General features: G+C 39.9%; 1 long non-coding RNA gene across 4 annotated transcripts in view; it reads left to right on the top strand.

Moving 5' to 3' along the window:
• Positions 1-26,391, top strand: part of LOC105613472 (uncharacterized) — a 98,351-nt gene that overhangs the window by 5,323 nt on the left and 66,637 nt on the right. For all 4 annotated transcript variants that reach the window (XR_006055662.2, XR_009600771.1, XR_003591598.3 and 1 more), the window contains exon 3: positions 12,439-24,504. This is a non-coding gene — a long non-coding RNA (uncharacterized LOC105613472). The remainder of the gene's footprint in view (positions 1-12,438; positions 24,505-26,391) is intronic.

Genomic DNA, 26,391 nt, shown 5'->3' with positions numbered 1-26,391 from the left:
GGTCATGTGGTACTTCTGTTTTTAGTTTTTTGAGAAACCTCCTTCTGTTTACCACAGTGGCTGCACCAGTTTAAATTCCCACCAACAGTGTACCGGGCACCCTTTTCTCCATATCCTTACCGACACTTGGTATTTGTGTTGTTTTAGATTTGTGTTCTTTCTTGCTTTAGCTGTTCTGAAAGGTATGAGGTAATATCTCATTGTGGTTTTAGATTGCATTTCTCCAATGACTGAGGATGTCTAGCATCTTGTGAGTTTTAGCCATCTGTATGTCTTCTTTGGAAAAATGTCTATTCAGGTCTTCTGCTCATGTTTTAATCAGATTTTTTTATATTGAGTAGTATGAACCATTTATACATTTTAAATATTAAACCCTTATCAGTCATATCATTTGCAAATACTTTCTTCCATTCTGTGGGCTTTTTGTTTTGTCAATGATTTCCTTTGTTATGCAAAAGCTTTTAAGTTTAATTAGATCCCATTTGTTTATTTCTGCTTTTATTTCCTTTGCTTTAGGAGACAGAGCCAAAAAAATATATGGCTACAATTTATGTCAAAGAGTGTTTTGCCTATGTTTTCTTCTAGGAGTTTTATGATTTCCTTCAAAACCAATTGTAGTCTGAGCCAGAATGTGGGAGCTGTATTAGTTGGCTAGAGTTACCATAACAAAGTATCACAGTCTGGGCAGCTTAAACAGCAGCAGTTTGTTTTCTCACAGTTCTGGAAGCTAGAAGTCCATGATAAAGGTGCTCATAAGGTTGATTTCCTCTGGGGCCTGTCTCCACTTATAGATGGCCACCTTCTCCCACTATCTTCACCTGGTCATCTCTGCATGCCTGTGTGCCAATTCTCTCTTCTAAAGACACATGTTGTATTAGATTAGAGGCCACCCTGAAGACCTCATTTTAACTTAATTGCCTCTTTAAAGACCCTATCTCTGGAGCTTCCCTGCTGGTCCAGTGGTCAAGACTCCGAACTGCCAGTGTAGAGAACTAGGGCTCCATCACTGTGTTGGGGAGCTAAGATCCCACATGCCACACAGCGTGGCCAAAAGATTTTTTTAAAAAGGCCCTGCCTCCAATTGTAGTCATATTTTGAGTTACTAGAGGTTAAGACTTCAATGTAGGAATTTGGAGCAGGGGGATGGGAACACAGTTCATTCTGGAACAGATGCTCATTTAGAACAGCTAGGACTGGCTCTATAATCCTGACACTGTTCTCTGACATTTAGTACCAGTGATCAGTGGTTCATCTGCCCTGTTCAGTTGGAAGATCATTCAGCTCAATAGAAAGAAATTGAGGAATTCTACTTTCCTTCCATCGTTCCTTGACATTGCATCATGATCCCAGAAGCTAGTTTATCCAAGCAACCAGCTTAACCAAGATCATCTGGTTCTGCAAGTAAAGAAAATGTTCTTCTACATTACTTCTTTGATCATTTTTAGCAAAGCTTAAGCTTATATTGACATTTAAAATCTGTACTAGTTTGTTAGAGCATGCCACAGACTGTATGGCTTAAGCAACATAAACTTGTTTTCTCGGTTCCAGGAGGCACAAGTCCAAGTCGGGGTGCTCTCAGGGCTGGAGGCCTCTGAGGCCTCTGTCCTTGGCTTACTAACGGCCATGCTTGCTGTGTCCCCACTGGGCCTTTCCTCTGTGAATGCACACCCTTGGCTTCTCTTTCGACACGCCCTAATCTCCTCATCTTATACGGACCCTGCTCAGATTGGATTAGGGTCCACTCTGATGACCTGATTTTAACTTAAGCACCCCTTTGAAACCCCATATCCCTCATATAGTCAGATTCTAAGGTCCCGGGAACTACGCTGCAGCATATGAATTTAGGGGGAGCACGCTTCAGTCCATGTCAGAATCCCTAAAACTATCCTCACATTTAAGCTACTCTGCTATTTATTCTTGAGGGTAGAGTCTTGCCACCTTTTATTTACGTCCTTTTGAAACCAGCATGCTTCCCAGGTAACCAGAGTGGTTTCTTTGACTGCCTTTCAGTTGAATATTCAGATGTCTTGGTTACTCCAGATTTCTAATAATGTTGTAAATTATGGTACCTTCTGTAGAGGTGCTGGTGGGCTGAGTATTAGCTGTTATGACAGATACTGTGACGTATTTGAGAGTTTCACATGCTTCTCAACTGATCTTCCTTTCTAGAAATTCATGCTGATTCCTCTTTGTGGCCCAGAAGTCGATCTTGAGTTGCGTTTTTCTCTCATCTCTTTTTACCTTCTCTAAGACAGAGGGCTGGAGAAGGAAATGGCAACCCACTCCAGTATTGTTGCCTAGAGAATCCCAGGGACAGAGGAGCCTGGTGGGCTACTGTCCATAGGGTCTCAGATTTGGACACGACTGAAGCAACTTAGCATGCATGCATGCATTGGAGAAGGAAATGGCAACCACTCCAGTATTCTTGCCTGGAGAATCCCAAGGACAGAGGAGCTTGGTGGGCTGCCATCTATGGGGTTGCACAGAGCCGGACACGACTGAAGCGACTTAGCAGCAGCAGCAGCAGCAGCAAGACAGAGGGCATTATATATTTCTTCATCTCCACTACAGCCTTCAGTATCTATAGAAGTCTAAACTATACATAGCATTCAAGGTTTTCATAACAAAATTCTTTCTCTCAAGCGTGGGTGCAGTTTTTCACATCATAGGATTTTTTTTTCTTTCTTGGTAATGAGCAGCCATAAAGAAAATTTTAAATGAATAATTAACCCTTAACTGCATGTAGCTAACAGATCTTCGTGTATATAGAGGTTGCAACATTTTATTTGCCCTGTTTCTTAGGTTACTGCTTCATTAATGGATCTTAATTTCACTAGTGCATCTAAGAGTTCATATATCTTCAACCAATACAATACTTTAAAATTAGTCCTCTGCAGTTACTACACAAAGCTACTTCAGAGACAGCCTTCAGCTTCAGATAAGAGATAGTTTACAAATAAGCTTAGTGTATTTCAGGAGTAATTCTATGCGACAATAATATTAATATTAAATGTTTAGCCAGAGACCACTGCTGGCAGCTGGTTTACATGACTTTTTTGAAGAATTATGGTAATTCCAAGACTGCCACAAGGACTCAGTTGAAAGAATATTCCTATATTTTATGGAATAACAAGAGTGGACAAAAAAATAGGCCATACATGCCAACCCCAGAGGTAAGAAGTGAGAAAAATCGATCCAGTAGCAAGAAGATTTAATGGAGACCATATGAGCGTTACATGGGTTTGCTTCTTTAGAGGACTTGGGTAATAGGGCAGCAACGTGTATTGATCGTAAGGGACTCAGACTTGGAGAAAACCTGACTTTTGCATATAATTGTGGAACCTACCAGAAACTCCGTTTCTGAAAATTCATCAGGTGTTGTGACAAATGGAAATCGCCCAGCACCATGCATAGTTTGCAGTAGAAACCAGTTCTCTTTTCTTGTGAGAACAGGAGTTCACAATAGCTGTCACCTGGGTGACCAGGATAATAATATCCTTGAATTGATCTTGCATTAATCTTTCCAGGGGCTGCCAGTGGTTACAGTGACTTTTAACCCAGAGTAAGTTAGATGGGTCCCCGAGTAATGTGTTGCTAATAAAAGTTCCAGATTTGTGAGTGATTTAATTTTTTGACACCAAAATGAGAGCAGACTCAAGGTTACTGTTTTATCAGACTGCTCATTTGTATTCCAATAATGTAGAATTGGACAATATGCCAAGAATTAGGGGAAACCCTCCACCACTCCCCAGGGCATGTGCCAAGTACATGAAAGGCAGGCATCCTCTCTGCAGAGGGCACAGTACTTGAAAAGCCTGCTTACTGGAAGTGCTGAGAGGATTGCATGGGGCTGACCATCTCCTGCAGGATGGAGGACCAGTCACATCCCATTCATGTAGTCAAGAAGAGTCTCTCCCCTAAGCTGCTGCCAGAAGTCCCAGCTCTCACCAGGATTTCCATGGCCTGGTGCCACAGCCAACACTCAACAGTGAGATGAACATTGAGCCTGAGGGCTCTTGGGCTCCAAGGCAACCAGGCCTCTTTATCTCCACACATCATGCCTTTTCATACTGTTCATGGGGTCCCCAAGGCAAGAATACTGAAGTGGTTTGCCATTCCCTTCTCCAGTGGAAGAGAATGGCAAAGCTTCGGAAGTTGGTGATGGTCAGGGAAGCCTGGTGTGCTGCAGTCCATGGAGTCGCAGAGTCGGACACAACTGAGTGACTGAACTGAACTGACCTAATGCCTAGGGATTGTCGCCCATGGTCTCCTTTTTAGAGAGAAGTTCTTGAGTCTCCCATGAGTGGATTCAGCTTTCAGAATCCTAGTGAAGGCGGTAGCTAGGCAAATGTTACCTATACCTAAAATGATTGGGAAGATTCCAGACAGATAAACCTTGAGTATTCCTGAACACATTTTGTAAATAAACTATATCCTGAATGACAGAACAAATACACAAACCAACAACCAAATAAATAAAAGCTTCACAGTTATTTGGTATACAACTGTTGCCCCTAAGTAACCACCCCAACCTTGCTATAATCTAATTTGGCTGTATCCCTCAATTAATATTTTCTGTCCCATATGTAATTTATTCCAAAGTAAATGTAACACTAGACTCAAGAAGGAGTGGATATATATTTACACGCACACGTATATGCATAATTCTGGCTGATTTGAGTTGTTGTAGAGCAGAAACCAACACAATACTGTAAAGCAGTTATCTTCTAATTAAAACATAATAAATATAACTCTTAGGAATGAAAGTGTGTAGTACTGGTGTGCTTAGTCGCTTCAGTTGTGTCTGACTCTCAATGACATGGACTGTAGCCAGCCAGTATCCTCTCTCCATGGGATTCACCAGGCAATTGGCTCAGTCAAAAGTTTTTACACTTCCACTGCGGGCAGAGTGAAAAATTGATACATTCACTCCCCTTAAAGAGCTTATGTTTATGTGAGAAAAGTATCTGCAGGAATAAAAGCCATGGTGAATGGTGACAGTTAACAGTATAGTTAACAGTACTGTAGTGTGTATTTGAACTGGAGAAGGAAATGGCAACCCGCTCCAGCATTCTTGCATGGAGAACTCCAGGGACGGGGGAGCCTGCTGGGCTGCTGTCTATGGAGTCGCACAGAGTCGGACACGACTGAAGCGACTTAGTAGCAGCAGCAGCAGCAGTGTGTATTTGAAAGTTGCTATTAGAGTAGATCTGAAAAAATTCTCATCACAAGAGAAAAAAAAATGTGTAGCAGTGGTGGTAAAGGATATTGACTAAACTTACAGTGATGACTGGGCTTCCCTGGTGGGTCAGTGGGTAAAGAATCTGCCTGTAATGAAGGAGACGCAGGTTCAGTCCCTGAGTTGGGAAGATCCCACTCCAGTATTCTTGCCTGGAGAATCCCCGTGGACAGAGGAGCCTGGCTCACAAAGAGGTGGACGTGACTGAAGGGGACTGAGCGCACACACATTGTGGTGAGCATTTCACAGTATATCCATGTATCAAATCATTCTTGTATAGTTAAAACCAATACAGTGCAATGTGTCAATTATCTCAATTAAAACATTTGTAAAAAGGAAGAGTGAAAATGTGCATCAGGAGGTACAACTTGCGAATGTATACATGAACTCATCAGAGGAAAATTAGAATCGTAGACCTGTTTCACTGGAAAGGGTTAATCAGAGACGTGAGGAAGAGGTGTTCAAGGAGGCAAATGTTTTAAGGAAGGGTTATGTGAATACATCAAGAGTGTTCTTGTTGGACCTGATAAGTGGGAGTTAGCGGTGGGGGAGATGTGTTAATATTTCAGGAGCTGAGGAACCTTGGTCAGATGAACTGGGGTTGGAGGTGGGCTGTTCCTCACTACAGGTTTTCTAATCATCTGACATATTCTAACATTTCTAAAGCAAGGTCTGTCAGTAGAGAAGTTGTAGGGAAATTTGGAGGATGACAAAGTTGGGCTTGGGAAAAATAGAAAGGAATTCCAGAGATTCCAGGTATGACTGGAAAAAGTTTGTGAAGACATCATGGGAGGACACTTTATGACTGCTAAAGCGTCGAGATTGCTGTTGACTAAGCTGGGGACTTTAGACACAGGATCTCACAGAATACTTACTTGTCTGTGCTGTTGGGTGACCCTCCATGTCACAAATGAGGTGAGAGAGGTTAAATCAACCAAAAAAGGATGGCGGAGGGAAGATTTGTACCTGCTTTGTCTTACCGGCACATCATTGATTATGATTTTTTTAATGAGGGGAATAACAAATTCAATTTTTAGTTTTTATTTAGGGGTCAGGAGTACATACAAGAGGAAGTACCTTAAGTATGATAAAGGAAAACAAGGAAAGGCAAGTAAGTGAGAGATGAGCAGTGAAGATGTGACTTTGATTGATAGATAATTTACCCCCAGCTGGTGAGCTGTTGCCAATTCAGATGAGGTTTTCGGTTTTTTGTTTTTTTAAAGAAGATATGCTTTTGTGTTTGCGTGTAAGAACCAACTAGTCACTTGGAAATTTCCTATTTGTGAGATGAACCTTAGATACCCCTGTAAATACAGTGTGAGAAAGAAGTGAGCTGTATTTCTATCTTGAGATTATTTTCCAATACAGGAATGCATTGGAATTATCTTTTTTGGAAAAATAAATAGTAGGGACTTCTTTGGTGGTACAGTTGTTAAGAATCCACCTGTCAATGCTGGGAACATGGGTACGATTCCTCAGTCGGGGAAGGGTCCATGTATCATGGTGCAGCCAAACCGGCGAGCCTCAGCTATTGAAGCCCGCTGGGTCTGCAGCCCGTGCTCCTCGAAAAGAGAAGCCACCGCAGTGAGAAGCCCACGAGAGCAGGGCCTACTCATCGCAACCAGAGAAAGCTTGCTCACAGCCTCGAAGACTCGGGGCAGCAAGCAATAAATAAATAAATAAAAATTTTGAAAAATGAAGAATTTTGAATTTGAAGGTAAAAATGGCATCATCTAGCGCAGTTTCCAAACTGTGTACTGTGGAACCCTAGTATAGCAGTGTATTACCATTTATTTGTTCCTACAGGGAAAGAGTCTGTAATCAAATAAGTTTGAGAAAGAAACGGTTAAATAAAATAAAATGCCTTTTTCTTTAGAATACTTACAGCCCTTAACAATGATGCTGTGCACTTTGAATTTTAAAGAGGGTAGCTTCTGAATGCTGTATCTCCCCCTCCCGTTTTGGTTTTGTTTACCACATCGACTCCTGGTACCAGTGTTGCATGCTGCAAGCAGCGTTAGGGAACTCTGCTTTGAAGGCATTTAATAGACTCTCGGAATATTTATTTATTTATTTATACCCTTGCACAAATGAAGGTTTATAGCGTATATTTTTGCCAAAGCAGATGGGTTCTTTCCACTGAAAGGTGTTTCCACGCATGACCTTGAAGATAAATGAATAAAGGAAAAAGAGTAAAAATATTAGGTTGACAGACATTTTAAAGTAGGGCATAACAGATGCCATAAAAAGCATTCTGAAAGTTTAAAGTAGGAGTTAAAATGTGTATTATATGGAAGATACCAGATTAGAGTCTTTGAATATTTATAGTCCAAACATGCAAGTATTTGACCAGCTTCTTCCCAGTTTGGGGGAGAAATGGGACAGAATCCAATTTACAGTTGAGACTGACTCCCTTTAAGTTTTCTTATGTGAAAAGCAGGAAGTGTTGCTAAGTTTACAAAGGTAAGCCTCAGGATAAGGCTTGAGTTTCCTGTGCTGCCTTTAATGTTTTGGTATAGGGGCCCTTAAGAAGAGGCCAGGACCTGAAGTTGATACCTGAAGAGTTCCAGGAAGGAGACAGCTATTGGATTAATTTTAAGATGCTTTTGCTGAAATTTTTCATAAAGAATGCATAGAAAGGAGACTTGCCGGTGGCTCAGTGGTAAAGAATCCGCCTGCAATGCAGGAGACACAGGAGACCCAGGTTTGATCCTTGGGTAGGGAAGATCCCTTAGAGGAGAAAATTGCAACCCACTCCAGTGTTCTTGCCTGGAGAATCCCAGGGATGGGAAAGCCTGGTGGGCTGCCATCTCTGGGGTCACACAGAGTCAGACATGACTGAAGTGACTTAGCAGCAGCAGCAGCAGCCAGTATTCTTGCCTGGAGAATCCCATGGACAGAGAAGCCTGGCTAGGCTATAGTCCATAGGGTTGCAAAAGAGCTGGACACAGCTGAATGACTGAGCATGCATGGATACATAGAAAGCAAAGGCATAAGGAGAGAGAGGACTCTTTGGGTCAAAAAAATAAATCTGAACTTCTGCAGTTTTTCTCTGTTAGTCCTTATTGAAAAATTCATTTACTACTAGTGGTGTCAAGGGGCCCTGTCAACCTTCATTATTGTACCAAAAAGAAAAATAAGGAAAAGGCTTAGGGAGCCCTGTCAGGAAAGGAATGTTATCATTTCTGTTTTCCAACTATCTGTAAAAACAGGTTGTGTTATCTAAACCTCATGGGACCAAGGATCCAGATAAGCACCTTGCTCTGGTGAGTTTGTGAAGCCTGGTAAGAGATACTGATGGAATAGAAAGGGGAACCAGGCAGGCTTGCTTCCTTTCACAGAGGAAGAGTAAAATGAGATGGAAATAAACAGGAACAATGGTGAAAACACCAATCTTGGTTTCAGATAATTCTAGAGCCCAAACAGCTACCCTGGATTAAATCTTGCAGAATATAAAATTCGCTACTAATTTTGGGCCTTCATAACAAAAGAGGTCCTAGATTTGCTTAAAATCAGTTATACCATTTCAATCTCAACCGCTTGGAAGCTACTGGGAATTTAAAACAAAATCAGATTCAATCCACATTGCTTGGTACTTTTCCACCAAAATCTCTAAACAGCCCCCAAAGCCATATGCAGGCCATACGTAGCAGAAGGGAGACCAAGATGTTAGAACTGGAGCTGGAGTAACTCAAGTCTTTATGGCTGTCTTGTTAGTCTCAATTCAACACCTAGAAAATGTCCATGAGAGGTGTTTTTCAATCAAGATGAAAAAGCTCAGGGAACTTCCCTGGTGTCAGTTAGTCAGTTCAGTTGCTCATTCGTGTCCAACTCTTTGCGACCCCATGGACTGCAGCATGCCAGGCCTCCCTATCCATCGCCAGCTCCCGGAGTTTACTCAAACTCATGTCCATCGCATTGGGGATGCCATCCACCCATCTCATCCTCTGTCATTCCCTTCTCCTCCTGCCTTCAATTTTTTCCAGCATCAGGGTCTTTTCCAGTGAGTTGGTTCCTCACATCAGGTGGCCAAAGTACTGGAGTTTCAGCTTCGACATCAATCCTTCCAATGAGCATTTAGGACTGATTTCCTTTAGGGTTGACTGGTTCCAGTGGTTATAAATCTGCCTTCCAATGCAGGGGACGAGCTTTCGACCCCTGGTCTGGGAACTAAGATCCCACCAAGGAGCAACTAAGCCCGCGAGCTGCAACTACTGAGCCCCACGTGCTGCGGAGACTGTGGGCCATAACGAAAGATCCCACAGGCTGTAATGAGGATCCTGCGTGCTGCCACTAAGACTTGAACTAAGACCTACAGGCAAATAAATAAGTAAATTTTTTTTTTTTTTTTAAAAAAAGATGCTCAGGCAGGCACAGTGATATGCATTCACTCACAGGCTGGCTTCTTTCTGGAACTGGTCTTCAGTGATAATTATTCCGTGTATGACTAGGTCTCCAGGTACCGCAGCATAGCCAGGTCTTGTTTCAGACCCTATTTCCAGGTATAAGTAGCAGTTTCATCCTGGAGCTCCTTCACCTTTCACACCACTCAAAGAGAAGATGTTGGATGGCTGGCCCTTAGGAACTTTTTCTCTCATTCCTAGATACCTCTGGTAGAAAATAATTTGATTTAACATGATTTTCCTTCCATGTGAACATGCCAGGGTACCGCCTCCCTATCTCATAATACCCTGTGGCTGTCTTTCATCTCGTCTCTCTTCTAGTTCCTATGAGTTGAAGAAGGACCTAGGATTACAGTGTTTAGAACAGAAAGGTTATAGCGCTCATCTGTGCCAAGCCTTTAGTTATTTATTTTGATGTGAAACTTTTGGAACTTTCTGGAACTTTTTTTCCAAATATGCCATTGGTTGAATCCGTGGATATAAGAATGGCTGATTATATAAGCAACAAATAAAAATAGCCTATTTCTGCTGCCACGTTATAGAATATGCATTGTGAATATTGAGATAAAGCTAATGAAGCTCTATGCCATCTCATACCCTAGCTTTTCATGTAGCTGGTATTTTACAACTCTTTATTGTTTGTGAAATCATGACACATGTTAAGATTCTCTTACAAGCAGCAGAATATCAGAGAGTACAAGACTAGTTTATTGACCCTCACTCCTCACACTGGAGCTCCTCACACAGGCAGATTTATAAAGTAATAAAGGCAGTGAAAACCACTGAGCTTGTTCCAAGTTGGAATTAGCATTCCAAAGAATTCCACACCATAATAGGTTACATGATTGAGAAGCCTTAGTGATGTTAGCGTTCCCACACACTCAAGCCTGACCTTATACTTCTGGCGCCCCATGCATTTTATTTGGATGAAAAGTATGCATGGAAGCAGTTTTCTGTCTTCCTTCTATAAACCACATGCTGAGATATTGACCTCCTCCTGGCTTTTAGGTGATGCAGATGGTTGTTTGCTTTTTTTTTTTTTAATACTGAGATAACTTTAAAATCTCACTTCATGTACAATATTTGCAGTCATCCTCAAATTTGATATACTTGCCTTGGGCAGCTTTATGTAAGTTTGTGAAGACAAGGCTACTAAATACCAATCAGTTATAAGGTTTTTATTAAGATTGTCCAACCAGGCATGACTGTATCTAATTATGTTCTTATCTAACTCAATATAGCTTGTCTATAAAAGTTTCACGAGAGTCTTAGTCGTATGTTCTGTTAAAGTCCAAAACTGCCAGGCCAGCCGTGCTTATCCAATAGAAGTGAGTCTGGCATGCATTTCTTGATGAATCTGTGCCAACTCTGGCTTCCAGAGATTCCTGCGTCTTTTTCTACCTGTTCTCATGTCAGTCTTTTAATAATCAGGTCTACATGTTTGCTCTCACTTGTGTGGAGGTGATCTTATTTTCTGAAAGCTGAAGTTCCTGACTTTAGAGGAGAAAAGAGGATGAAAAAGTGAACAACCGCTTGCCATATAGGTGGTAACAAAGCTGGATTTAATTGATTGGGACCTGAACTTAGTATTCCAGAATATTGCGAGCAAGAAGGAGCTTGCATTTCATAGAGGAGCAAATGACGAGAAATTGGCCAGACTGCTTTCAAAATTGCCAATTGGGGGAGGTGGGGAATGCATCTAAAGATGCCCCAAGGAAATGGGGAAAAGGTGTAATGTAGAAAGAGAAGCAGCAGAAAAAGAAGTGTCCTCAAATATCCTTACGTAAAAATAGCAAGGATGAAGATTAGGGAATAAAACATGAGTGATGCCTCTGATTTCTGTGCCAATGCTCATTGTATAGGATATAAGCAATTGGATATCATAACACAGAAAGTAAATACGGCTTTAGAGTAAATTTGGCACCAAATTCTACCAAGTGTTGGTGGAATAGGGCTGACAATGAGAACTGAGAACAAAAACGTGAGTCTTTTTCAAAAGAAATTGACCTGGGCACATGCAATTGCTTGCTCAGCTAGAACAAGCATTTAAAAGCACCCTCTTCAAGCAGACCGCCTGAGTGGTCCCAGACCTGGAAGAACTCTGTCATTGGGCAAGCCATTAGGGCAGGCTTTTAAACAGGAGTCTTACAGCGCTGTTCCACACTGGAACATCAGATCGTGTTGTCTTTATCAGACAGTCCATTATCTCCTTCTTTATTCCCTCCCTTGTGCTACATTTATGCGTTTCTGTCTGCCATGCTAGACTTTGAGGACACAAACTGGCAAATAGAGCACAGATCAGGTAAATCACACACGTACCTTAAACCTCGTTCTTTCAGTTCCCACATAGTGACACCATGGCAATTAGCTAAGCTCTGTCCCATATCATTCTCTATAAAATGAAGTGATAGGACCTGCTTCCTGGGGTTATGGTGAGGCGTAGAGATGACATATGCTAAGTGCTTGGCACATAATGGGCATACAATAAATGTGAGTTTGGAATTGAAACTATGGATGTGGCATAGACAGGAACTTTTATGTGGTTCAGCTGTTTATACACAACAGTAAAAAAAGAAAAAAGAAAAGAGTTCACAATGTAGTAGCCGGCTTAAACAGGTTGAGTATTAATGAGCTCTGACTGGGGCCTGGGAAATAAGCTGGGTAGAAATGAATCTAGAATATCATCAGCAAATGCCTGAAATGAAATGAATCTTGTTAACATACTGGAAGAATTGTTATGGGTGGGTTTAGTCTGAGATGCTTTCAGCATTCTCTCTCCCTCTTGTTTTTAAACAGTGATATGGAGAGCTGACTCACTGGAAGAGACCCTGATGCTGGGAAAGATTGAGGGCAGGAGGAGCAGGGGACGACAGAGGATGAGATGGTTGGATGGCATCACCGACTCGATGGACATGGGTCTGGGTGGACTTCGGGAGTTGGTGATGGACAGGGAGGCCTGGCATGCTGCGGTTCGTGGGGTCACAAAGAGTCAGACACGACTGAGCGACTGAACTGACCAACGGATTAAGGTATAATTCATGGTATGGCATACAGTTCACCCCAAAGCATTAGTGAAGTGTACAATTCAGTGGAAATTAGTATGTTTACAGATGTGTGCAGATATGGTCACAGTCAATCCATCATCTCTAAAAGAAACCCCATTGCCTTTAGCTGTCATAACCCTACACTCCCTCATTGCACCCTAAGCTGCTGCTCATCCATTTTCTGTCTCTATGGATTTCCCTGTTCTGAACATTTCATATGACTGGTATCATGCAGTATATGCTCTTATGTAACAAGCTTCTTTCATTTAGCGTGTTTTCAAGGTTTATCTATGTGGTAGCATGTATCAGTCCTTTATGGCAAAATAATGATGCTAGGAGGGATTGGCGGCAGGAGGAGAAGGGGATGACAGAGGATGAGATGGCTGGATGGCATCACTGACTCAATGGACGTGAGTCTGAGTGAACTCTGGGAATTGGTGATGGACAGGGAGGCCTGGCATGCTGCAATTCATGGGGTCGCAAAGAGTCGGACATGACTGAGCGACTGAACTGAACTGAACTGAATATTCCTTTATATATATATATATATATATATATACACACACACACATATATATACACACACACACACACACATATATATATATATATACACACACACATACATCACAATTTGTTTATCCCTGTGTTGGTTGGCAGACATTTGGGTTGTCTCCTGTCTTCTGGCCATTATGAATGCTGCTGCTATGAACGTTAATGTATATTTTGTGTGTGTTTGAGCATATATTTTTATTTCTCTTAACTGTATACTTAGGAGTAGAGCTGCTGGATTTCAACCCTCTTTTGATACTCATAACTGGGAACATTGAGTCTGTGATTCTAGCCTATCTCCCTAAAACACTTTCCTGTGACAATCGTAGATTTTCTGCATTTTATTCACTTAACAATTACTGAGAAATTATTGCAAGTCAGGTAATGTTTTAGGCACCAGACAACTTTGGTGGGTTCTTTAGGTTTTAGACTCTTCAAGATCTAGCTGGAACCTGACAGTTGGGGTATTACATTTTTCTGTACCAAGCGTAATTATAGACCACCTTATGCAGGAAAATAAATATAACTCTTAACCTGCCTCTTTTTTATGATCCAGATAAACTATCATCTTTTCTTAGCTCCTTTGTACACACTGTCTATAAGTTTTTATAGAAGCTTCTTGTTCACACTGCTTTTTCATATATTTGTATTCATCCATTCACTCACTACAAATTTAGTAAGCACCTACACTCTGTTAATCATTATACCAGACTTTATCAATATAAAGATAAGACACGCACTGTTCTTTGAAGAGAAACCATATATAAATAGGTATTGGGATGTTCCTAACCCATTTTGGCATCCCTGGGAAAGTCTTCTTGAAAGGTGAGAATGTACAACATGGATTTAGAGACAGGCCAGGGTGAGATGGGGAACTTTCCATGAAGAGGGAACAGTGTAAGGAGATACGTAAATAAGAAACAAGATGGTAAAGTAGTTAAATACTGCTGGATCATAAACTGCGTCTAAGATAAAGAATTTTCAAAGGAACAACATACTTACTTAATATGTAGCCTGCCAGTGGGAATTAATGCTTAAGAGGACATGATTATGCAATAATGTACAACTGCCCACTAAATAGCTCTGTGACATCAGACAAGCCATTAACCTCTCTGTGCCTGCCTCATTTGTCATCAAATGTTGAGTGGGAAACATTTTATGAATATCTCCTTTTTAAAGTGACACATAGATTGCTTTTAAAAAGTCCCAAAGATCATTCTAGTATGTCCCAACATAGCCAAGGCTTGGACAGATAGAACTGTATGAGATGAAGGAGATAAGTCATAGATAAGATTTTTGATTAAACAGATTGAAGTGAAGGACTCTGAGTAAAGGAGGCAGATGAATTTCAGACCTGGCTTGGTGCCCCAGCAGTGCTGACTGCCTACAGAAGAGAAGTCCCAACTCCTGCATTCAAGTCTGCACTTATCCTTCTCAAGCCCCACCTTCCGTGATGCATGAAAAGGGCACACCTATTATCTGACCTCAAATCCTCTCCTGATACTTGATTTGGAATCTTGGATGTGTCTCTGCAGACTGTGGGTTGTGAGCCTATCCCATTCTATTCATTGTACTCATTGCTTCACAGATCAAGTGTTTGCTCTGTTCCCTTGTAAAATTTGGATATTTCTAGGTCTTCAAGATCATATACAGGACTCTATCAGGGTTTGTACCACATTTTATTTTTTTCAACAATTTTATTGGGGTATAGTTGAGTTATAATGTTGTATTAGTTTCAGATGCACATTTTATTCTTATTTGTATGCTAGCAGTGGTCACTGGTCCCTCTTTTTCTTTTTGAAAGCTATACATATTTATCTTTGACCTTCATTTGCTGCCTCTAGGTCAAGGCAGTGACACAACAAGCAAATACAATAGAAAGGGCCTGATACTGCCACAGAAACCCTTTAAGTTGGGCACATGCCAGGCTCCAGAGCCTTGGCCCTCATACTTTGGTCCATACTGATAAGCAACAGGGGACACCAGGGGGTAGCCTTGGTACCCATACCTAAATGGCCCCAAACACAGGCTCAGTCATAAATGTGCAGAAGCACAGGAGAGGAGAAGAGCTCTTGCCAGTTCTTCCACCCACTTGATATACCCAAGGGATAGTCTCGTTTTGCTCCTTTAATAGTTCTTTTTATGGCTGAGTAATATTCCATTATATACATGTCCTGCATCTTCTTTATCCATTCTTCTGTTGATGGACATTTAGGTTGCTTCTGTGTCCTGACTATTGTAAATAGTGCAACTATGAACATTTGGGGTGCATGTATCTTTTTGAATTATGGTTTTCTTTGGTTATTTGCCCAGGAGTGGGACTGCTGGGTGAAATGGCAGTTCTGTTTTTAGTTTTTTAATGAACATCCATATTGTTTTGCATAGTGGCTATATCAGTTTACATTCCCGTCAACAGTGCATGAGGATTCCCTTTCTCTGCACCCCCTCAAGCATTTATTGTTTTGTAGATTTTTTTAAAATAGATAACTAATGAGAACATGCTGTATGATACAGCAAACTCTACCTAATGCACTGTGGTGACCTAAATGGGAAGGAAGTCCAAAAAAGAGGGCATATATGTATATGTATGGCTGGTGCATTTTGGTGCACAGCAGACGCTAACACATTGTAAAGCAACTATATTCCAATAAAAATTAATTTAAAATGGTCAATTTTGTGAAAGAGGAACAAGCAATCTATGGCATGCAAAATGAACAGAGAAGAAGGCATGATGAAACCTGCAAGACACTAAATATGTGTCAGTTCAGTAAGTAAACTCTGTCACTCTAAGATCATATAGTGCTCCAGGATCGTATAGTACGGTAAGATCATATAGTGCTCTATGGGAAGGGCCACTGCTAAAGTGAGCCCATTGCCATTAGTGAAGAGAGAATTTACCCGGGTGAAAGGAAAACTTCTACCTGTGCTGGTAAGTCTGCTACTGACTTAAATGTGCTACAGAAGCTTCTGGAATTACTACCACTTGTGGTAGTAAAAATCTGAGAGTCGTTTTATTTTTTTTTCTTTTATAAAATAAAAGTTTGCATTATGTACTGAAATTTGTACTCTGTACAGAACTGAATTCCTAGGATAGGCTACATTTGGAATTTAAGGTTTTATTATAAGCACCACTTATGCTTTCTATTTTTATCTGCTTTGTAATTTTTTAGTTGTCAGTGGTGGGTTGCCAAATCACTGCCGTTTTATTCAGTAAAATGTTTACATATTGAAAACATGGTTCCTGCCTGTATTACTAAGACAGCAAAACAACCACCAAGCTGTAGGAATCTCTTTTTTTCGGGGGAGTGTGTCAAATTAAATACCAGGAAAAAACGCTCTGGGAGGCTTGCATACCCATCCCAGCTACTGTATGTTAGCTGCTAGAGGCACAGCTGCCTTATTTGCTAGAGAATTTATTATACGGAAGAACTGATGCCATGTTGGATCTGTTTCTTTTACTTTAACCTTTGCCTCCTATGGCTTTAGTTCAGTAAAAGCATACTGTTTATATATAATAGCCTACCTTGGGGAACTCTTCTCTTCTGCCTGAATGTTAAACCAAAATGCCTTTGTTCAGTAGGCTGTCTACCTGTGGATGGCTACAGGAGGGAAGAAAGTAACACATCCTCTCCCCAAGGCTGGCCATTCCAGGAGATATTTGCAAGATTAATGGCCTTTTTACTTTACTTCCTCAACAACCCCCCAACCACATTCTGTAAAAGAACCTGGCATCCAGACCCAGTTAAGATGGTTATTTTGAGACATTAGTCTGCTATCTTCTCAGTCTGCTGGCTTTCCAAATGAAGTTGTGTTTCTTGCCTCAACACCTCTTCTCTTAAATTTATTGGCCTGTTGTGCAGTGAGCAGAGCAATCAGTGGATTGCTTGGATTGCTTGTTACCTTGGATTTGGTAACAAATTGACCTCACCGGAATGGCCTGGAGGAAAACACCCCTCACCCCCAACCAAGGGCAGCACGCAGTCAACTCGACTGATAAGGAAATACAAAAGTCCTACTCTTTTGTCTCAAGGTAGGACAATGTCAAGGTATGACAGTGACTCCTTGGGAAAGACCCTGATGCTGGGAAAGATTGAAGGTCGGAGGAGAAGGGGACAACAGAGGATGAGATGGTTGGATGGCATCACCAACTCAATGGGCATGAGTTTGAATAGCTCTGGGAGTTGGTGATGGATAGGGGAGCCTGGCATGCCGCAGTTCATGGGGTCACAAAGAGTCGGACATGACTGCGCAACTGAACTGAACTGAAGGACAGTGTCTGTGGTGTCACTCTTGTTTCAAAACTCTCTACAGGATCAAACTAAGACTAGAATTCAGCTGAAACCATATCTTTTCTTTGCTTTCCCCCTGTGTCTTATCCTTCACTTCCTTCCAAGTGAAGCTTCCTTCACTTTCTTCCTTAATAGTTTCTTCTGAAACGCTCCTACAAAGAATTAGTGACTTAATGATCCTTATCTTGTGCTCAGCCTCCCAGAAACTCAAATGAAGACTGTATGTGAAAATATTTATCAGTCCCAGGTGAGGATAACTTTTAAAAAATGTTAAACTAAACTGATATAAACCATTTTCAGAAAAAGGATATTTACAAAGTATTATTAATAAAAGATATCCATTTAAATATATAAAAAAATAAGCATTTTGTGTTTGGAAATTTTGACATACAGTGACAGAATAATGTGAAAATTGTGTACAATTGTTGATATTCAAGTAATAGAAGCATAGAAAGTCAAAGGTTAGACATAGATGACTCCTGTCAAGAACAAATGTGTTTGTCCATGAACCTATTTTTAATGGCCATGACCTTGTCAGCTACATCCTGTTTGACATTTACAGAAAGATGTGTGATAATAAGATTGATGAATTTATTAGCATTATGAATCATGCAAAAACAGAATCTTCAACACATTTTATTAAGCATTGACTAAAAACTGTTGGTTGGGGAAAGACAAAGATTAGAAATGTTTTAAATTGGTTTCCCAAAGGGCAAGGAAGTTGAATAATTTCTCTAAATGATTCATAATTTTCTCTAAATGATCAGGGGATGGAAAACACATCTCCCTGCCATATTGTGCTTCTGTGGACAATATGGCCAGAGGAGTTTATGTAAGTTCAGAAGAGCAAGATACTGGGAAATGAGCAGAAAGGGAAATGTCATATTGCTGAGTCAGGCACTGAACAAGGAGTTCTGTTCTGATTTTTCAAAAGAAAAGGACTATAGATTTGAGATTGAGGCTCATTCATTGATCGATTCAACCAATATTTAGAGAGCACCTCTTCTGTGCTGGAGTTCTGTGCTCGTTGCTGTGGTTACAGACATGAAAAGGCAGAAATGAGCTCGCAAGCCAAGTTTGCTGTATTGTAATCTTTCCTGGTCTGACTTCCATGCTTTTTGCAAATGATTTCTGGAGTTTAAAGACTGTCTGCATTTGTGTGGTTTTCTAGGGTTTTCAGATATTTAACCATGTCTGAGCTGTTCCCAACTGCCTGAAGCTCTTTAGTTAATTTTCATTCCAATATTGTCATAGGAAAAAATTAATCTCTCTCCTACTCCCCTTAAGTAGCCCAACCCTACAATTATGGTAATTTAATGGTGAATAGTGTTCATTAAATGTTCTGTATCTTAATTGTTTTTCCCAGAGAATATGAAAATGCTACTTCTATTTCTGAGAGTCTTGTGCTGAGTGCTGGCATCCAAGTTGTAAAACTGTTCAAGATTTTTGGACCCAAGAACTCCCACGTGTGAGAGATCAGACCATCTTGTGTCATGCTTTAGAATTCAGTGTCTCATTTTCTTTATTCTGTTCTAGCCCTAATTCATCTGTATTTCAGTAATCACAGCAGCTAGCTTTTCTAGATATCTTTTCATTATACCTGATTTGTCACAACTTTGATTTTATTTTAGTAAATTAAGTATCTTTACAGGGTGCATAGTTTTGCAGAGTAGAGCAGTTAGGATTCAGAATATGTAGTTAGAATGTAACCTTCTAAAGAACAGGACTTTGTTTTATTGTGCTAAATAGTTTGTTACCTTTTGATGAATATTTTGACTCACTTCAGAGATGAATTAATAGGGATAAATTTTTCTAGTACTTTAAATAAAATCATTTATGATGGTTCTTACATCTGTTACTGGAAGGATGTTATTTTTCTCTTAATGATTGTAAGAATTGTGTATCTTAATTTTGGAATAAAAATTTTTACGTAGTAAATGAAATTTGGGCTTTAAGCACAAGTACTTTGAATTTCCATAAATGACTTTCTTTTCATAAACCGCACTGTATGAGAACTCACACACTATGGAGCCTTCATTTAGTGTGTAAACAGATTCTTTGTAAGTTATCTTTATTGATAGAATCTTGCTAGTGTGTTTGTGCCTATGTCAACTTAATTCTTATAGAATCTCTGGGGATTTATGGGTTATTGGATTTTCAAAATCCATTTGAAGCAAGTGGATTCTCAATAGAAGAGTAGGTACCTAGTTAAAAAGAAAAGCAATATTTTACCTGATGTTACAAAGAGCTCTTCATTTTTGACATTCAATCTCTGAGAAAGTTAACTTATGAGGAATAAATAGTATTATTTAACAATCTTCATTTTACCACATCATTAAAAGGTTATATTCTGCAAATAATTCACATAATGAAACAATGGGCATAAGTTATATATGTTGAGAAAGGTTAAAAATTCAAATAGTTATAACCTGATTCAAAGGTCATTTGTTCTAAATCAGTACTTAGATTGTTAATTTCTAAGAAAATGAATTTCTAAGTAAATTGTTAACTTATAATAAACCTTTATTAATGTTTTACTTTATTCAAGAGTATCTTGAAGTAGTAAAGATATGTTTTATAGAAATTCTATATAGTTTCTATTCACAGATTCTACAATACATATATTTCTACTATAATATGTTTACTGATTGATTGATAGCCTATAAATAGCTTAAAATTTTCACATGGTTCATATTCCTGGGGTTAATCTTCAGGTGTACATATCAGAAAACAAACACAGAGATGGCTGAAAAGAGGCTTTTATCACTCCCAATGAAGAGTACCTTATCCTAGTGAGTGCAAAACTGAAATCACAAATTCAAACACCACCAAAATAACAGTGTGCTTATTGTGTATAATTTCTGCACTATTGTAAACATTCTCTATAAATTTAAGGCAAAGATGTTGACAATTTGTTAACATGTCTGAAGCCCTATGATAAACAAGAATCTCCAAAAAACCACAACAAAAAAATTGTACTAGGCACGGTGAGAAAATGAATAAGAAATTAAAGTTGGTCATTTATAATTTAAATAAGCCAATATCTTGAATGAAAATGAAGAAGACATAAGGCAAGTTCAAAGGAACCTAAGAAATTGTCTTGCTTGGTACTCTAGTATTTTAGGAGTGGGAACTGAGACATACTAGGATTAAGTGATTTATCTGATAGCATGGTGAGATTGTGGCAGAGTCTGCTCTGGACTCTTCCAGTCCCCTTTTTCGTTGCTTACCACTGCCTCCTATGACAGGAGGACACATGCCAGATAATGGTAAGTGCTTAAGAGAAACTGTTTGGAAAAATGGTGGACTGTAATCACATATGGGTCACAATAACAGTATTTGGGAGAGGCAGCACCATTCTGGATCATCCATCTCAGACTTGGCAAGCTGGAATGACAACCTGCAACATTAGTTTTTACCAGTTACCAATCACTGGTGTAATGAGACAAATGCTACCAGAGAAACTTAATGAATCAAATTTTAATACAAATGTTTAAATCTTTTACAAAGAAAGGAGGCTGTATTTTCTTCAGCCATAAAATTCTTTCCTTCTTCCTTTTGATTTGAGGTAACACAGTCAGATCTGTATGGAAAAATCCAAAGAGGGCAAAACAAGTGCGACAAATCTCATTTTTGCAAGAGTATGGAGCTAAATAGAACTATATTCTATTGAATGATTTCCTCAACTTCTCCTTAGGTGTGGTTTAAGGGATAGGCAATAGCTGAGTCAAATTTAATTTGTTCCATTTCTCCCCATTCTCTGTATTATTTATGTCATATAGTAAACTAACCTGCTTTTAATTTGATTTAATCAGTTGGTTTTGATCTAAACTTTACGGTAGGGTTTGGGCTTCCCGGTGCCTCAGTGATAGAGAATCTGCCTGCCAACGCAGGAGACACAGGTTTGATCCTTGGGTCGGGAAGGTTTTCTGGGGAAGGAAATGGCAACCCGCTCCAGTATTCTTGCCTGGAGAATCCCCTGGACGCAGGAGCCTGGTGGGCTACACTCTATGGGGTCGCAAAAGAATAGAACACAACTTAGTGGGTGTCACAACAACAACAACAAGAGTAGGGTTTAGAATGAGAACATCATTTAAATGAGAACCTAGTTATGTAGGTTATACACATTTGTTTCATTTTATGGGAATTAAAGTTCATATATTTTATGCCCTTATAAATTTATACCAAATATTTATTATAACGACTCATTAAACTTAAAAGTTTTTGAAACAATCAATAAATTATAGGAAGCTGAAAGAGTAATACAAAGAATTTTTGACTCCCTAATCCATTTGAATGCAATTTGTCTCCTATTACCTTGCACTAGAGTTCATGCATCTTTGGAAGGAATATCACAAAGTGGTGCTGCTATTTCCCATTGCATCGTGTCTGTGGTATAGGACTGTGACTTGTCCAATTACAGGTGATGCGCACTTTGATAATTAGGTTAAAGTAATACCCACCAGGTTTCTTCACAGTAAACTTAGTCTTTTTTCATTTGTGAATAGTAACTGTCTTATGGTGGCAGTTTTAAAACAACACAAGCATCTCAGTCATCTTCAGATTTTCAAGTTATTCCTTTATTTGTGTATGTCCTTATGAACTATGGTCAACTATTTTATTTTATGGACTAAAATCCACTGCTGCTGCTGCTGCTGCTGCTGCTGCTGCTGGCGCTTCAGTCGTGTCCGACTCTATGTGAACCCAGGGACTGTAGCCCTCCAGGCTCCTCTGTCCTTGAGATTCTTCAGGCAAGAATACTGGAGTAGATTGCCATGCCCTCCTCCAGGGGATCTTCCTAACCCAGGGATCAAACCCACATCTCTTATGTCTCCTGCACTGGCAGGTGGATTCTTTACCACTAGTGCCACTTGGGAAGCCCAAAATCCGCTACTGTCTTTATTTATTTTGATGCTTAAATTATTGTTATGGGAGCCATTTTGATTGTTTATACATTTTTTTGATGCTTCTCTGTTATTCTTTGAGCATTTCTTTACTTTGTAGTACAACATAACCTTTGAGGCCTATCTTATACATTCCCTGGTTTATCTTAGAGTTGGTCATTTTTCTAAGAAGTCTTGTTTCTTTTCAGTGAGAATAGTATTTAGAAGCCAAGAGCAGGTGTTTAATGTGCTTATTGCTATTGAGGTGTCACTGCTTTCACAGTATCTCAGAGGGTAAAACTAGGGGAATATATGATAGTATGCACGCATATACACATATATATTCCTTTTTACTTCAACCAATCAATCGATGTATATATTAATATCCATGAGCTCATACCAACATTTTCAGTGTCTGCCCAACACCACTGAGCTTTCCTGGTGGCTCAGAAGATAAAGAATCTACCTGCAATGCGGGAGACCTGGCTTCTATCCCTGGGTTGGGAAGATCCCCTGGATGAGGGCATGGCAACCCACTCCTGGGTTGTATTCTTGCCTGGAGAATCCCCATGGACAGAGGAGCCTGGCAGGCTACAGTCCATGGGGTTGCAAAAAGTCGGACACAACTGAGTGACTAAGCATACATCTAACACCATCGAGTTCTTTCTAGTTTTTCCATTTCTTTGTTTGTATCTTCCTTCTCTAACAGTGAATAGCTCCAATTATATTGAATGTGTGTACTTATTTGATCACCTTCCCCATATGTAACCCGGCTTCCATTGCCCCGGCTATTCCCTACTCTGCATGGAAGCTCTCCTCACTCTGCTTGGCCTCGCAACCCTGTGCCAGCTGACCCTCCCATGCGGGTGCTTCTGCACTCTGGGCTGTGACACCATACTCTGGGTAGCTTTCCCACACATATGTCCTTCTTACTCACTTCAGTTTCTGGCACCCTGAGCTGGACCGTTCAGCTTTCTACACCCCAATCCCTACTGGCCTACTTGCTTACTTTACTGCACCCTATGTCCTACTTACTGGATTTATTATTAAATTGTTGAAGAAGGAGAGGAAGAGAAAGGGAAAACAACTCATTAGATTTTAAAATTAAATGTCAAACTTATAAAATATTTAAGTGACTCAGTATGTTATTAAAAAAGAAGGATGAAGTGTATTCCTGGAAAGCTTTTTTTTTTTTTTTTGGTATTAGTTATAAAAAGAGTGCTTAATGAAGACTAAGAAGACTAAGCTTTGCTCACAAAGTTAATTTCAACACCTGAAATAAGAAAGCCTTGATTAACAGCTTAAAGTTGGTGGAGTTGAGTGACCAATATAATTTCTACCAAGGATGAAGCTTTAGGACCTTCTTCTCTTCCTTTGGTCAAGATTCACTTAATCATCCTTTTTTTGTTGTTGTTTCAACAATTACTTTTTCATTTGTTACTGAGAACCGGTCCTGGATTTTGTGATCACAAAAGATTTGCTTTTCTGTACTATCAATGTTAATGCTCTTAAGTAGTATTTTTTGGAGGCATTAATTCATTTCAGTGATTTTTTAAAACTATTCCCAGTCACAGAGCACCAAATACATTTTATATGAGGGATGGGAATCCACTTCCAAAAAATATTAATGTAAAAGCTAATAAGATAAAAGCATAACAAAGTCAACGTAGTCACACAGAAGCAAGTCATAGGGTGTCCGTGGACCTACAGAGGGGCCCTAGTGTTAATACCATACGATGTGCTTGATTAATGGTCACTTGTTTCCTGAGCATCAGCATGTCTCTGGATTTGCTCCAGTCAATCAGGCAAATGCAGAATGCCATTAAAGTGATAAATTTGAACAGCCCACACAGAATTGTCACAGTCTGTCATGTCAGGTCCCACTTTAGAGAGATTTTTAACTTTATGGATCACTGATTTGATAAACCAAAATAAGTCCTTTAAAGCTCTCCTTTTTTATCAGGTTGCTGAACTTATCAGCATTGCATGCTCAATGAAACTCTCTTTCCTGGAGTCTGAACACCTCAGAGGTGACCGGTGTGTCTTCTTGATGGACTGATGTATTTACTTGTTTCTGCTGTTCATTCCATGAAGGTGAGATTTCATGTTTGTCTCTTTTTTTTTGAGTAACATTGCTGAGAAATATGCTTCTACTTCACTCTGTGGAATTCTTGAAATGAGTTTTGAGGCATTCTTCATGGAAGTGTTAATACTTATATGAGATAAAAGACCTGGAGCTGGAAGACCTAGATTTGAATTCTGACACTGGTACCTATTAGCAATGCCGTCTCAGTTTCCTTGTTTGTGAAAGTGGGTATTATCATTATCTCATAAAGTTTTTTCTGAGCCTCAATTATGCTGCAATTCATGGGGTCGCAAAGAGTCGGATGCGACTGAGCAACTGAACTGAACTGAACTGAAAAAAAATTCAAGTTAAAGTCATTTCAGTACTTGAAAGGACCATGCAAATGTGAGGTATTGTAAGTATTTTGTGAAAAAATCATTTCTTTAAAGGTATAACAGTTCATTAAAGAAGAGTCCAAATGAAAGCAAAGTAATAAATAAAATTACCGTTAAGAACTATTGGGAGAATTTGGGTTTTGCCAATCAAAATTTGGTTTCATATTTAGTAAATGAAAATATATTTACTCTTTAAATGTTTAACTAATACTATTGTAAATTTTTTAAAGTTTCAAGAATGTTCATTCCAAAAAGTCTTTGCCTTGTTTTGAAAGATTTAATTTCAAGGACAATATACCTACTTTTCCCCCAAATCAACTCTAAGCAATACGTCTAATAGTATTAATGTAAGTGCAGGTGTTGACTCTTAGAATGAACTGAATAGCGGATCCAAGTCAGCTAGCATATATTCTAAGGCAGTGAAAATGAGGAACAATGATTTAGAGATTCAAAAAAAAAAAGTGGGGTCAGATGTTACTATTTGTGGGCCAATTGTTGTAACTCTTTCAGCCAATATGTGATAAAATTCTTCATCATGGGAAGACTGTATTGACCCCAGCAGAGTGGCAGACATGTATGTCCCTAAACAAACCTGCTGTTATTAGACAAAAAGAAGAAGTGTTTTGATTGTCATCATCCTAGATAAGGGGACTGTGAACTTTAGAGTGTCTCACTCATGATTTCCGGTTGTCATCAAGAAGACGGGCTTTATCTGAGTCTCCCTGAAACCAGGGCATGAGACAGTATGTGGACACACATGGTTTACCTGGGAGTTGATCCCAGGAAGCAGGGGTGAGGGGGTAGGGAAGTAAGACACGATGTGGGAGAAATGCCAAGTTACTGAGCTGGCTTCTTCTGTGGACAGTTGGTAATCAGTTTTACTGGAGACCTTTGAGAATTCCGTTAGGGATGTTCCAGTGAAGGACAGGGAGGCTGGCTCCATTAATTCATGTCTTCTGTTGGTTGGATGCTTCCCAGATGGCTCAGTGGTCAAGAATCTGCCTGTCAATGCAGGAGACACAGATTTGATCCCTGGTTTAGGAAGATCTCCTGGAGAAGGGAATGGCAACCCACTCCAGTATTCTTGCCTGGAAAATCCCATGGACAGAGGATCCTGGTAGGCTGTCGTCCAGGGGGTCACAAAGAGTCACAGGACTGAGCACCTGAGCACACCTGTTGGTTGAGGGTTGCTCCTGAAGACGTATTTGCACGATCCACTGCCAAGCTGTGCCTATTTGGGGTAGTTGGGGGCTTTAGAGTGATCTTAGAGAAAGCCCCAAATCTGAGCGGTGCTGCAGTGTGGCTTGAAATGGGATGCTGGTCAATTGCACAGTATTGTTCTTCACTGCTGTGTGAAAATCTGATGGGCCAGGTGATGTGGGCAAGTGTCTGCTATAAGGAAAAGAAAGCAGACCATATAAGAGAGGTCATTATCTAATTATTTATTATAGAGGCAAGATAATCTGGTAGTTGTAGTACCACAGGCTGCTTGGAGTGGGAAGTGAGCATTAAAGTTCTCTA

This window comes from Ovis aries, chromosome 1, assembly GCF_016772045.2.
Source record: "Ovis aries strain OAR_USU_Benz2616 breed Rambouillet chromosome 1, ARS-UI_Ramb_v3.0, whole genome shotgun sequence".
Classification (NCBI taxonomy): domain Eukaryota; kingdom Metazoa; phylum Chordata; class Mammalia; order Artiodactyla; family Bovidae; genus Ovis; species Ovis aries.
The sequence above is the reverse complement of the archived record's forward strand: the minus strand, read 5'-3'. Positions and strand labels throughout refer to the sequence as shown.